Source organism: Macaca fascicularis, chromosome 17 (genome assembly GCF_037993035.2).
Source record: "Macaca fascicularis isolate 582-1 chromosome 17, T2T-MFA8v1.1".
Taxonomy (NCBI): Eukaryota; Metazoa; Chordata; class Mammalia; order Primates; family Cercopithecidae; genus Macaca; species Macaca fascicularis.
In genome coordinates, this window is record NC_088391.1 from 82,234,907 (window position 1) to 82,248,459 (window position 13,553).

The window sequence follows — 13,553 nt, forward strand, 5'->3', positions numbered from 1 at the left end:
TAACTGTGATTTTTCAATCATTAGCATGAAAACAGTAGACTAAAACATAGGCATATTATGTAAATAAAGAAGTAAGAAGGAAAAATGTCTTGACTCAAATTTGCAAACTTCTGTAAATTTTTGTGGGCCTAAAGATTGAGAGATTGTTTAGCACTACTATTGAATTTCAGAATAATTTTGCATATACTGAAACTCTAGACTGCTCCTAATTTTTCTGAAGCTTTAGTTTAGATTTCCAATTCCTACTGTTTCAATAGCTATCTAGAGATTATTGTGTTAAGAATCAGATATTGGGAAGTCACATTTGTTTTAAATACGTATTTTCTTCTGTATGGTTTTCAGAGTGATTTTCTTCTGTGCCTGGAGGGGAGTGAAAATCCGTCATTTCTCTAACAGGAAGCCCAGAGAAATACCCAGCTTAGATATATGGTCATGTGCAGTTTCCTGTTACATTCCAGGAATTGTTCTTGGGTATAAACAGTCATCTTCCAGGGGGCAGGTCATGGCTGCATCTGCCTTGTCTATCACTCTATATTTGTAGAATATATGAAGTATCTAGCTAAGAGTTGTTAATTCTGATATAGCACCAAGTCTCAATTTATTGAATGTGTCAAACTTTTGCCAAGCTCAGTTTAGTAAGCACCACTTTTAGGCAAACAGAATGTCATTATTGATTGGATTCCATGCATCATTTCCCCAAAATAAAGCATCCTTGAGTTGATTGATTTTACACGTTGTAAAGCATGTTTTAATGGGGAATTTCCACAAAACTGTGTTAAGCTTTCCAGTATCTGCAAAATGTAAACAAAATAAATATGACCTGTCTATAAAAATGTCTACAACATAATCAGAATACAAGAATATTTGATTTGAGAGATATTGAAAAATAAAACACACTTTTCTGAATAATACATGTTATATTAGTTATGAGTTAGGATTTTACTTCATAGAGACATAGAATCCATACTCAGTGACTAGATAGAAATGTGGATAGGACATGAAGGATTAATCCCAAAGTTGATTGAAGGTATAAACTGTGTTACATAGCCAAACACTTGGCTGTGTAAATGTAAATTAAATAAAGTTGTCATCTTAGTTCCTCAGACTCACCAGCTACATTTCCAGTGCATATGGTTAGTGGCTATCATATTATACAGTCTAGATATAGTACGTTTCCATCATCACACAAAGTTCTATTGGACAGCAATGGTGTTCAGAATATAACACACAAAGAAATAGTTTTAAAACTAAGATTGTTGTTCTTAGAAAAAAAGGAATGAGCATATGAAATGAGCATACAACATATGAAAAATTTTATGCTGTTTCTATATAGTTTCAAAAAATGTTTTCAGTGTCTCAATGTTTTAACTAAATTGGTGAGACCCTTTAAATATCATTACATAGCGCAGAAGGGCAAATACAAATGGTCTGTTAAACGTATAATTTGGGGGATACTTAAGGAAAAGAATAACAAATTAGTTAGAAGAACAGTATTTTCAGAATGAAAAATGAAATTACAACAAACTGCAAAATTTTAAAAAACTGACAACTATCACAAACATCAAAAATTCAAAAAATATTTCTATTGTCTGTGTAGTATACCTTTACATGTTCCATATTTTGCCTCATCATATGACAATGGTTCTGTGTAACTTTATAGAGAAAGAATAGAGAGACAATTCAATCTTCCTTCTAGGATGGTCAATTGAATTTTTAAAAAATGAATTTAGGATGCTCAAAAACGTGACTTCACACAGACATGTGCTTTTTTAGAACCCACAGGTTTGTGCCCTATAAAAACACATTCTGATCAATTCTCCATTGTATAATTCCCCCAACAATAAAAAAAATATATGATACACTGATCACTGTATATGCTACATTATCAAATATTCCCAATAAGGGATATTTTCCATTTTGATTAGGTGTTGGATTAGGTGTTGATGAGAACCAATTCTCTGCTTATAATTTTATGAGTCTGACAAATAGAAAAATCTTTCATAGATCAGCTTCTGGATCGGAACACTTCAACCCTCATTGTTTTTTGTTATTTAGCTTTTATTTCATAATCATAAATTTAACTCTGCAATCCAGCTAGGCCTGGAAAGGAACAAGGAAAACATGGAACCCAAAGGGAACTGCAGCTAGAGCACAAAGATTCTAGGATACTGCGAGCAAAAGAGGTGGAGGACTGTTCTTCTGAACTACGGAAGGAATGGTCTGGTGGTTAAGATAAAATACAGGTCAAATTTATTCGAGTTGTCCACTGTCAGCAATGGTGATCTTCTTGCTGGTCTTGCCATTCCCAGACCTAAAGTGCACCATGGCCTCCACAATATTCATGCCTTCTTTCATCTTGCCAGAGACCACATGCGTGCCATCCAATCACTCAGTCTTCGCAGTGCAGATGACATACTGGGAACCATTTGTGTTGGATCCAGCATTTGCCATGGACAAGGTGCCAGGACCTATATGCTTTAGGATGAAGTTCTTGTCATCAAATTTCTCCCCGTAGATGGACTTGCCACCAGAGTGCCATTATGGCATAAGAAGTCACCACCCTGACACATAAACCCTGGATTAATTCTGTGAAAGCAGGAACCCTTATAACCAAATCCTTTTTCTCCAGTGCTCACAGCATGAAAGTTTTCTGCTGCCTTTGGAAACTTGTCTGCAAACAGCTCGAAGGAGACACAATCCAAGGGCTCGCTGTTGACGGCGACGTCGAAGAACACAGTGAGGTTGACCATGACTGATAGTACAGGGCTCACAGCAGAGGTGGCATCTGCAAAGCCTTCAACACTTATTTGTTCCCACTTCCCATGTAAGTCCAGTGGCAAGTGTCACAGGACAAGCTTATTTGATTTTACAATATCTGGTCCTACATCTTTATTTCATGACACTAGGTAAGTCACCAGTGGGTACCAAGTAGTAATACTCCTGGAAACAATTCCTGTCATGGGATAACTAGCAACAACTGAACTACACATAGAAGTGAGTCTGTGAACTATAAAAATATGTCGACCATCCACCACACCAAAATACATGTATTCAACATTTGACTTCCCTTTAGCAGATCCACAAATGCCCATGACCATTCTCCTGCTATCTAGCACCAAGGGAAAGCATGATAACAGTAAGTATGGATGAGTGATAGTAATCCAACTAAGCACAATTAAAATATCTTAATTTTGCAAATGTTATGAAAATATACATCCATGTAACAGAATGCTGGGATCCCTCCCAAGGCCCCCTGCAAGTGAGAAGCCGAGAAGCTAGACTCCATTGGTAAATCTAGCTCTGATAAAGGATGCATTCCTTACCAGCACCAAGAATTGAGGAATAGAGTTTGAAATATAAGGATTCTAATTAAATAGGAGAGAGCTTTCCTGTCAGCATTGCTGAATGTTGACACTATAATGGAATAGATAAAGAGTTACAAGTTCAATATTCTAGAAGCTGTTTACGTTTTAGTTCTTTTGCCCTTGTTTAAAAGGCAGAACCTGCTCAACTTGTGATAAGGTTACATCCTGATAAATCTATCATAAGTTGAACATATCCTAAATCAAAAATGCATTTAAGGCCGGGCATAGTGGCTCGCACCTGTAATCCTAGCACTTTGGGAAGCCGAGGCGGGTGGATCACCTGAGGGCAGGAGTTCAAGACCAGCCTGGCCAAAATGGTGAAACCCCATCTCTACTAAAAATCCAAAAAATTAGACAGACCTGGTGGAGGGTGCCTGTAATCCCAGCTACTCTGGAGGCTGAGGCAGGAGAATCATTTGAACCAGGGAGGCAGAGGTTGCAGTGAGCCAAGATTGCGCCACTGTACTCCAGCCTGGGCAACAGAGCGAGACTCCATCTCAAAAAAAAAAAAAAAAATGCATTTAATACATCTAACCTACCAAACATCATACCTTAGCCCAGCCTACCTTAAACGTGCTCAGAACACTTGCATTAGCCTAGAGTTGGGCAAAATCATCTGGCAACATGGGATAATGTAGCATACTGGTTGTCTAACCTTGGGATCCCATGGCTGATTGACAGCTGTTGTTGCCCAGCATCACAAGAGTGTTGTACCACATACTGCTGGCATGGGAAAACATCAATACTCAAAGGACTGTTTCTATGTAATGCGTATCACTTTTGCACCGTCTTAAAGTTGAAAAAAATCGTAACTCGAACCATAAGTTGGGGAATGTCACACAATAAGTGGTAGCTTCTAAAATTTTCTTGATTCAACATCCGCATTTCTATAACATAAGGTAACTGGAAAACAAGTCAAAAGTATATATGTCTACCTTAAATAATTATTTATGCCATCAGAGCAGTATAGTCATTCGTGAATGAAGCATATTTTGAAGAGATTAAAAAGAAAACTAAAGGTAACACTAGGCATTCACTTTATTTATCTTCAATTATTAGTCACACTTTATCAAATTCCTGTTCTATCCTTTGCGAAGAACAGAACAGTTTTTCCTCCTCTCTCTGTTGTCAGGTCACAAACAAAACTCTGCTATCATGTTACTACAAAAACATTTGGTTTTTCCCTTGCTAAAAAGAGATAGGCTACATTTTCTCATTTTATTTGTCTTTCCCAGTTCTATATATTACAAAACACAAAACAGCTGCCCCAGAGGGATGTTAAGTAGATACTAAAAACCAGAACTCTCCCCAACAGTCCCTTCTCTCCAGCCTGCCTACACTGGACAAAAAAATCACCACCACAGCCGGGCGCGGTGGCTCACGCCTGTAATAGCAGCACTTTGGGAGGCCGAGGTGGGCAGATCACGGGGTCAGGAGTTTGAGAACAGCCTGACCAACATGGTGAAACCACATCTCTACTAAAAATACAAAAATTAGCTGGGCGTGGTGGCGGGCGGCTGTAATCCCAGCTACTAGGGAGGTTGAGACAGGAGAATCACTTGAACCCGGGAGGCAGAGGTTGCAGTGAGCTGAGATTGCGCCACTGTACTCCAGCCTGGGTGACAGAGCCAGACTCTGTCTCAATAACTAAATAAACACCACAGAAAATCAGCAACTGTTTTTGCCCCTATTGAATTTTCTCTCCAGCAATTGCAGGTCTATATTTATTTCACATACAGAGTATTCTCACTCTGAACTGTATTCCTCCACCCTAAAATCACCAAATTAATAACATCCTCATTCATTCATTTCTATGGCAACTATCACACAGTGGAATAGACATACCTACTCCTTGATAAACTCAACTTGTAAAAGATCATATAGTTTAAACTTTTATGTGTACAGAGAAACAAAATTTTAAACAGATGCATTTGATCAGAGCACATTAAATGTTCTAAAAAGTGACATGAAATGGTTTCTTCACAATTGGAAAAGAATGACTAGATAAAACTGAATTTTTACAAAGCGTGATGTGTAAAGTTGGCTTCAAAATCACCAAATATTTCCTCAGTAATCATAAGTATTGCTAGTGGAGTCTACAAAAGTAACTAGACTTTTCTATTATAGAAGACTATAATCTAGTTGTAGAAAAGGACAATAAAGGCATTTTAGGTAATAATAGCATTCACCTAATAATAAACACAAAAATATATAGGAAAATTCAGAAAAGACATGATTATTATGTGACTATATACACATTTAAAATAAACCTGAGGAAAAAATTCAAGTTACAGTTTTGGGAGAAGGTATGAAATGAACACACAGAAAGAGGCAGAAGAGCAGAAGAGATTTGAAAGGAGAGATGATCCACCTTATTTCTAGTCCAAAGTTAGCATGGGGAAATGTCAGGAGAAAAAATTAAAATAAAATAAAAATTAAATAAATGTGGTGAAGCAAAATATGAAGGTGGGGCTTAAATTAAGTATTTGATTCCATAGACAATGTAAATCCACTTGAGAAAAACCTTATAGATTAATGAAGCAATGCATATAATAATTTAAGGAAAGAAACCTGGCAGTGCTATCAACATCCTATCAATTATAAAGGAAAGATTGACCTACTGCTGGCAATTGGAATATGTTTCTGTTCATGTCTTCTGCCCACAAATTTAATACGTTTTCTGTATTAACTAAGCTCTGTAACTTTTGCAGTTTGAGATGCAACAAAAAAACTAGCATAGGTTTCTTCTTTTCTTCTTTACAATACCATAGGTGATTAGTTTTTACCATAGATCTTTGGCAAAGAAATTCAGTCTATTATTAGAATCCCATATGTTGACACATTCTTGAGTTCAGGAAAAAGGTTATCTAGTCATAAGGAAATATTTGTATACTTATGATTAATCATATGAAATAACATTTTATTTGAAAATGCTATGTCTCTATACATTGATGAGATTGATCCGTGGTGTTCTTTAGAGTGGCATATTGGTCATTTTATTAATGATACAATTTATTGAATGTATTCTATGTATCTAGAACTGTGCCAGTTATTTTCTATCCATCTATATGTCACTTCATGCTTATAGCAACTCTTTGCTTTACAGGAAGTGAAATTTAAGCCTATAGGAGGCCACTTTCCCTAGGCTACACAGTCAGTAAGTGGCAGAGAAAGAATGTGAACCCAGTCTGTCTCATTCAGAAGCTGGCACTCTGACCACAACACTATGCTGTCATACAGGATAAATCAAGAAATTTCTGATCTTTCTATTTATTCTAGAACTGATTTTATATAATAAAAAATAGTTTATCTAAATGGTGAAAGAATCCTCCAGAGAATCCAGTGGGTCTAGCTGTGTTTGCATGGTACACACTATTTGTATATTAAACTTGATTTACATTAATTAATTCAATTCTATTTATAGAGCACTTAGTATGTTCTATGTTCCCAATGCTAGGGCTAAAAAACAAATATGATCTAGTCCTTTCTAGTCCTTTCTCTAAACAGCTCACATTCTGGTGAGGGAAATAAGAATATAAACAAGTACATTAAAATATCTGAAATTTAAAATTTCCTAGAGATTCTCAACAGCAGATTTCAACTTACACAGGAGAGAACTGGCAGACTTTAAGATACATCGGTTGAGATTATCCAATCTAAGAAGCAGAAATTAAAAAGAATTTTAAAAAAGATGAATAGAGCATCAGAGAACTGTTAGAGACCATCAAGCATTGCAAACACATGCATAATGAAAGTTCCAGAAAGAAAAGAGAGAGATAAAGGGGAAGAAAGGATATTTGAAGAAACAATCACTGAAAACTTCCCAGATTTAATGAAAAATGTTAACCTCCTAATAGAAGTATCTCCACACATTCACGGTAGAATAAACTCAGAGATCCACATCTAGACACATCATAATCAAACTGTCAAAAAACAAAGAAACAACTCCTCACATGCAAAGAATCTTCAAGATTAACAGCTGAGTTCCCATCAGAAATCATGAAGCCAGGAGACCATGGAATTATATAAAGCAGTCTCCAATTGTTCACAAGGGATATATTCCAAGACCACCAGTGGATGCCTGAAACTGCAGATAACATCAAACTCTATTGCTGTTCATTGGAATTCGTTTCTGTTCATGTCTTCTATCCACAAATTTAATGCCTTTTCTGTCTTAACTAAGCACTGTAACTTTTGCAGTTGGAGATGCAACAACAAAACTAGCATGAATTTCTTCTTTTCTTCTTTACAATATCATAGGTAGATTAATTTTTACCACAGATCTTAGCAACCCCAGCACACAACTTTTCTTCTTTTCATATCAGGTCAAGAACTTTCAGCTTTTCACTTAAAGAAAGCACTTTATGGCTTCTATTTGGCATATCTAAATTGCCAGCATCACAACCCTTCTGCTTTAGGAACATTTTAAGTTAAACGAGGGTTATTTAAACACAAGTACTGGATTATTACTACAGTTGATCTGATAACTGAGACTGCTACTAAGTGACTAATGAACAGGTACTGTGTACATCCTGGATACTTTGCAAAAAAAAGGATGATTTGTGTCCTGGGTGGGATGGAGCAGGATGGTGCAAGATTTCATCATTCTATTCAGAATGGTGTGCAATTAAAAACCTATGAATTGGTGATTTCTGCAATTTTCCATTTAATATTTTCAGACTGTAGTTAACCATAGGTAACTGAAACTGTGAAAAGTGAAACCACGGATAAGAGAAGGTAATTGTATTCAAAATGCTAAAAGAAAAAGATTGTCAGTGAGGAATTTTATGTTCAGTGCAACTAATATTCAAAAGACAAAGGGTACATTAAGTAATTCTCAGATAAGCAAAAACTTTAAAAATTGGTCTCCAGCAGACTAACTCTATAAGAAATACAAAAACAAGTTTTTCAGCCTGAAATGAAAGGGTATTAGACTTGCTGTAATTCACATGAAGAAAGAAATAACACTAACACATAGGTAAACATAAAAGACAATATACATGTATTTGTGTCTGTTTTTTTGCAGTTTAGTCTTTCAAAAAAACTCCCCCCAGAGAACATCAACACAATAGGACACATTTTTGTTTCATTTCTTTCTAATTTGATCTTGAGGTACCTCTCCTGAGAATAGCCATAAACTCTAGCCCTACCCTGATGGGGACCTCAAGGATTTGGTTATAGAAATTTAGTGTGCCTTTCCCAGATACTTCTTTATCCTGATGGACTACCTAATGTCTAACCTATGACCAGGTGTCCTCACAGGACACTTGTTTATACTGGCAGGTACCATGTGGCTCCTGTCTGACCTGTATTTAAGATTTGTATCTTAAGAGATTGGTCAAGATAGCCCATCTCTAGAAAAATAACTATGACTGGGAGAAACATTGCATCCAAGTGTGTCAGTCAGGAGAGGCACAGAGAAGGCACACAACAAAATACTCAAAATAACAGCAATCATTTATTACTTACAGGTCCAAGAGAGAAGAGAGTTACTAATCAGGGCTGATGGGAAGGTCTCAAGGGGATTGTGCTCAACCAGAAGATAGAGAGGTAGACCTGTAGGAGGACTCCATTTGAGTATAGGGCTAAATATATAAGGTCTAAGTATAGACATGACTCCATTTTGAGCACAGGGTTAACTGTCTCATACTAGAAACAGGATTTAGTCACCCTTGATGCAGGCTGAGGCCTTTATTGGGGTGCAGGGCACCCAAGCAGATTTCCCATGAGGAGTTCTAATTGATGGAATTAGACATAAGACCCATAAGCCACACTGTGACTTAGAAGTGATCACTATGGCACATCTGCACATTCCATGAGAGGTATGAGTGTCAGTGTGATGAGTCCAGTAGGTTGTGTCTCTATGTTTCATAGGGAAGTGGTTAACAGGAGGTGGTTATGTAGGGCAGATATCTAGATAGACCACACTGAGGAACTGGCAGGAGGCAGAGAGTTGAAAACTGGATCAAAGGTGACTAAATCCTGTTTCTAGTAGAAGACAGTTAACCCTATACTCAAAATGGATTCAGGGCCAACATAAAATTGCAAGTACTCACTACACCTGTATCCACTGCAATGGATAATGCCTTAGTTGGTTCAGGCTGCCAGAATGAAACACCATAAATTGGGTGACTCAAAGAACAGGAATTTATTTTCTCACACTTCTGGAGTCTAGAAGCATTAGATCAAGGTGCCTGCTGATTTGGTTCCTGGTGAGGGCTTTCTTCCTGGCTTGCAAATGGCCACCTTCTTACTATATCCTTCCATGTCAGAGAGTGGGAGAAAGAAATAACTTTCTGCTGTCTCTTCTTATGAAAACACTAATCTTATAGGATGAGGGCTTCAGTCTTATGACCTCATTTAACCTTAATTATTTCTTTAGAAGCCCAATGTCCAAATATAGTCACACTGGGGATTGGGTCTTCAACATATAGATTTTGGAAGGACACAAATATTCAGTCAATAAAGACAACATCCTCTATTGGTTTCCTCTCATCTGTTTCATATCCCTGGTTCCTCACTCCTACTTCCTAAGATCACTTTCCAAATAAACTATCTGTAAACAAGTGGATCAAGTTCTGTTTTCATGAGAACCCAGGATAAGGCAAGAAATGCTTCCAGAAATTTCCATAGCAGCATTGTTTGCAATAGCAAAAAAAACAAAAACAAAACAAAACAAAAAAACCAGGAAATCACCAAATGGCAACTGACACAAGAATGAAAAATAAATTATGATATATATGTAATAAAATTAAGTTCTGGAGTTAAAATGACATAAGCAAGTCAAAAAATACATATAGTATAATCCCATTTATATAGAATTCAAAAACAGATGAAACTCAACAATATGTTGTTTTTTGTTTAGGGTATAGGTTCATATGTAGAAAGCCTATAAAGAAATCAAGGAAATGATAAACACATCATTCAGTGGTTACCCCCAGAAATGAAGAAAGGGGGCTTCAGAGTTATTGGTAATGCATTTCTGAAGCTGAATGCTAGATATACGGGTGTTGGTTTTACTGTTTTTTTAAAATCATACAACATATATCTTTACATCATACATATATTACATTTATAGTTATATATGAATATGGTTATATATATTTGCCTGTTTGCCTGGGCAACAGAGTGAGACCCTGTCTTAAAAAAAAAAAAGAAAAAAAAAAAAAAAAACAAACCCAATATGTGGTTCAATCTCAGGAATTCACCATCCTGAATAACTAGGCTAATTAATTAAGAGAGATGATAGCAATTTTCCACTTATTATTTTTGCATGCATTTAGCCTTCCTGAAATACAGTTGAAATTTAATTTATATTAAAAAAAAGAAATAAATTTATACTATTAAATTTAAATAAAATTAAATCACATATATATCACATACATCACATGTACACATATTTACAGTTAAATTGCATAGTATTTAGCTATATATTTAATTGCATAGCAATTAACTATATAATTTATCAGGCATTTTAATTAAGGCAGTTAATTAAAGAAACAAAATATTAGCCTGAAGTATGAAAAACGGGCTTTTAAAACACAAGCTTTGTTAAATGATGCATTCATTTAACTTAAAACGAAACAGCAAGGTTGTTTTCACCAACAACATTTTCCAATTCAACCAGAAGAAATCCTAGGAGGAGAAAAAATGTTTCTTTCCTAGGCAGCGTACATTTTGAAATCTACCAATAGGAAAACATCTGTCAAGAATGAATTTCAGAAGAAAATTAATTTTATAATTTACCACCTAGATAGCTGCCAAACTTTAGTGACTAAAGCTCTAAACCAAGTGGCAGCAGATCTAACATCCTTTTCTCCTTCCTCTTCATGTTCCAGCTCTGCAACTGGATGCAAGCCAAGATCTTAGATGACTCAATTTTTCACTATATCAGACGAAGACAATACTTGCCATCTCCCAAATAAAGGTTATGAGGATTAATCTGTCCATAATGGATTTGGAGATCCTTGCAATAAAGATTAAAACCATATATAAAATTTATCATATTTTGTAGATGTGCGTCTTCAAGATCAGTTATCTTCAAACTGTTTATTCCCTAAGAATTGGGCCTGCAGTTTAATATCCTGTGATACCAAATACAGGTTCAATCGTAGTTAGGGATTCACTGTCTTGAAGAACTAGGCTTCCATTGGTATAGCTAATTAAGAGAGATGATAGCAATTCTCCACTTACTATTTTTGCCTGCGTTTATCCTTCCTGAAATATGGTTGGAATTTAAAACATGGAAGCTGGTTACTACTTACTCCTAGGCACCATCCTAGAAGTAGCACAAGATGGGTTATATGGCTGATTTAAAATCTAGAATATAAATGTGACATAAAATGTAGGATTAATATTTCAAAAAATGTACCTGTCTTAGCCAAGGATGCTTTTTTCCTTAAGTAAAAATGATATCATTAATATTACAGTTTACTGATTAAATGCCATTTACATATTAGTATTTGCCTATTAGCATTAGGAAGAAAATACCTTCTAACAATTCACATCTGCCTCTTCTTTAAACTCATTAACAATTCCTATTCACCATATTGTAAAGACATTTTACTTTCAAGATTTCAGGCTTTAACAGGCCAGGCACAGTGGCTCACATCTGTAATCCCAGCCCTTTGGGAGGCAGAGATGGGAGGGTTATGTGAGGCCAGGAATTTCAGCAACATAGGGAGACCCCCATCTCTACAAAAAATTAAATACAATTTGAAAATTAACCAGACATGGTGGTATATGCCTGGGGTCCCAGCTCCTGGAGGGAGGGTAAGGTGGAAGGATCACTTGAGCCTGGGAGGTCTAGGTTGCACTGAGCCGTGATCACACCACTGCACCAGCCTGGGCAACAGAGCAAGACTCCATCTTAAAAAATAAACTAAGAGTTTAAAAAATAGCTCCATGACTCAAATCAATGCAACTTCAGAGTTAGGAAGCTTTTGTTTTAGATTTTAGATACATGGACGTATCTTAGCCTTTCCCATCTTGTGTGCAATTTAACAGCATCCCTGAATATATTTAACAATGTTACTTTTCTTTTCACTCAAATTCTCCTATTCATTTTTTAAATTCACTTATTTTCACTTATTGTTATTCATTCAACAAACATTTATTAAACGCCTACCTACTATGTGCTGAAACTTTGCTGAGTGAAAAGATGCAAATAAAACATCATCCCTGCCTTCAAAGAAATTCACTGGATAGTAGGCAAGACATAGAAGGAAATACGTGGTTCTAATTCAGTATTTTTAAAATCAACAATTCAAAAAAAATTAAATAATTTTTGTAGCATCCATGATTTTGTAGCGTGATCATGTCACATCCCAGACAGTTAAACCTCTCCATGGGTTCCATGGGTTTTAGGATAAACTTGGAATTTGTACACATACCCTGCCGTAAATGTCCCTTGTTCACCACTACCAGGACAGCTCTTTCCTGCAGCAGTGACTTCTCACAGCCCAAGCTGTGCCATTTCTCTCTCTCTTGTCCTTTGCCTATGCTGTGCCCTCTGCTTGGCATGCCTGCTGCTAGTGCTTCCTCTTTTGCTAGATTGTTCTTATTCTTAGGAATCTTCTCTGGAAAGCTTCCTCTGACTCCTTTAGCTTTGTCTATGTACCTCTCCTCTTAGCTTCCATGGAATTATGTGCATATCATTATTATAGCATTTATCTTTCCCTTTAAGTTATTTATCCTGGTAGAATATTCAGTCCTTGAAAGCAACACTAACTTATTTCTCTTTGAACCTATTACCTATCATATGCTTTCCTTCATGATATCTACTCAATAAACTCCATTGACCTAATGCTTTACAGAATAAATGAATACACTTGTATATAAAGGTAAGTCTGATAGAAGAAGCTATCATAAGGAACTATAAGAGCACATAGAGAAGCTCATAGCTCAAAATGGTTATGAATTTAGGGGGCAGGCAAAGGCTTGAAAACTCCCCTGCAGAGATGGTGCTTTCTGTGCCGATTTAGAAGAGTGGCTAGGAATAAGCCAGGCACAGTGATAGAGAAAGGAATGCTTGCTGATATGAACTAGTGTCCTCATACTGAAGAAACAGCATGTACTATGGCACAGAGTGGGTGTATCAAAGTCTTTTTCAGAAATTGACCAAGACAGAAATAACTACCTAGTCATAGTCAAAAGTAGAATACAAGGTAGCTACATTTTTCCTTTGGT

At 36.3% G+C, this 13,553-nt stretch overlaps 1 pseudogene; it reads right to left on the minus strand.

Moving 5' to 3' along the window:
• Positions 1–2,250: 2,250 nt before the first annotated feature.
• LOC141408929 (peptidyl-prolyl cis-trans isomerase A pseudogene) lies at positions 2,251–2,795 on the minus strand (annotated as a pseudogene).
• Between the last annotated feature and the right edge of the window lie 10,758 nt (positions 2,796–13,553).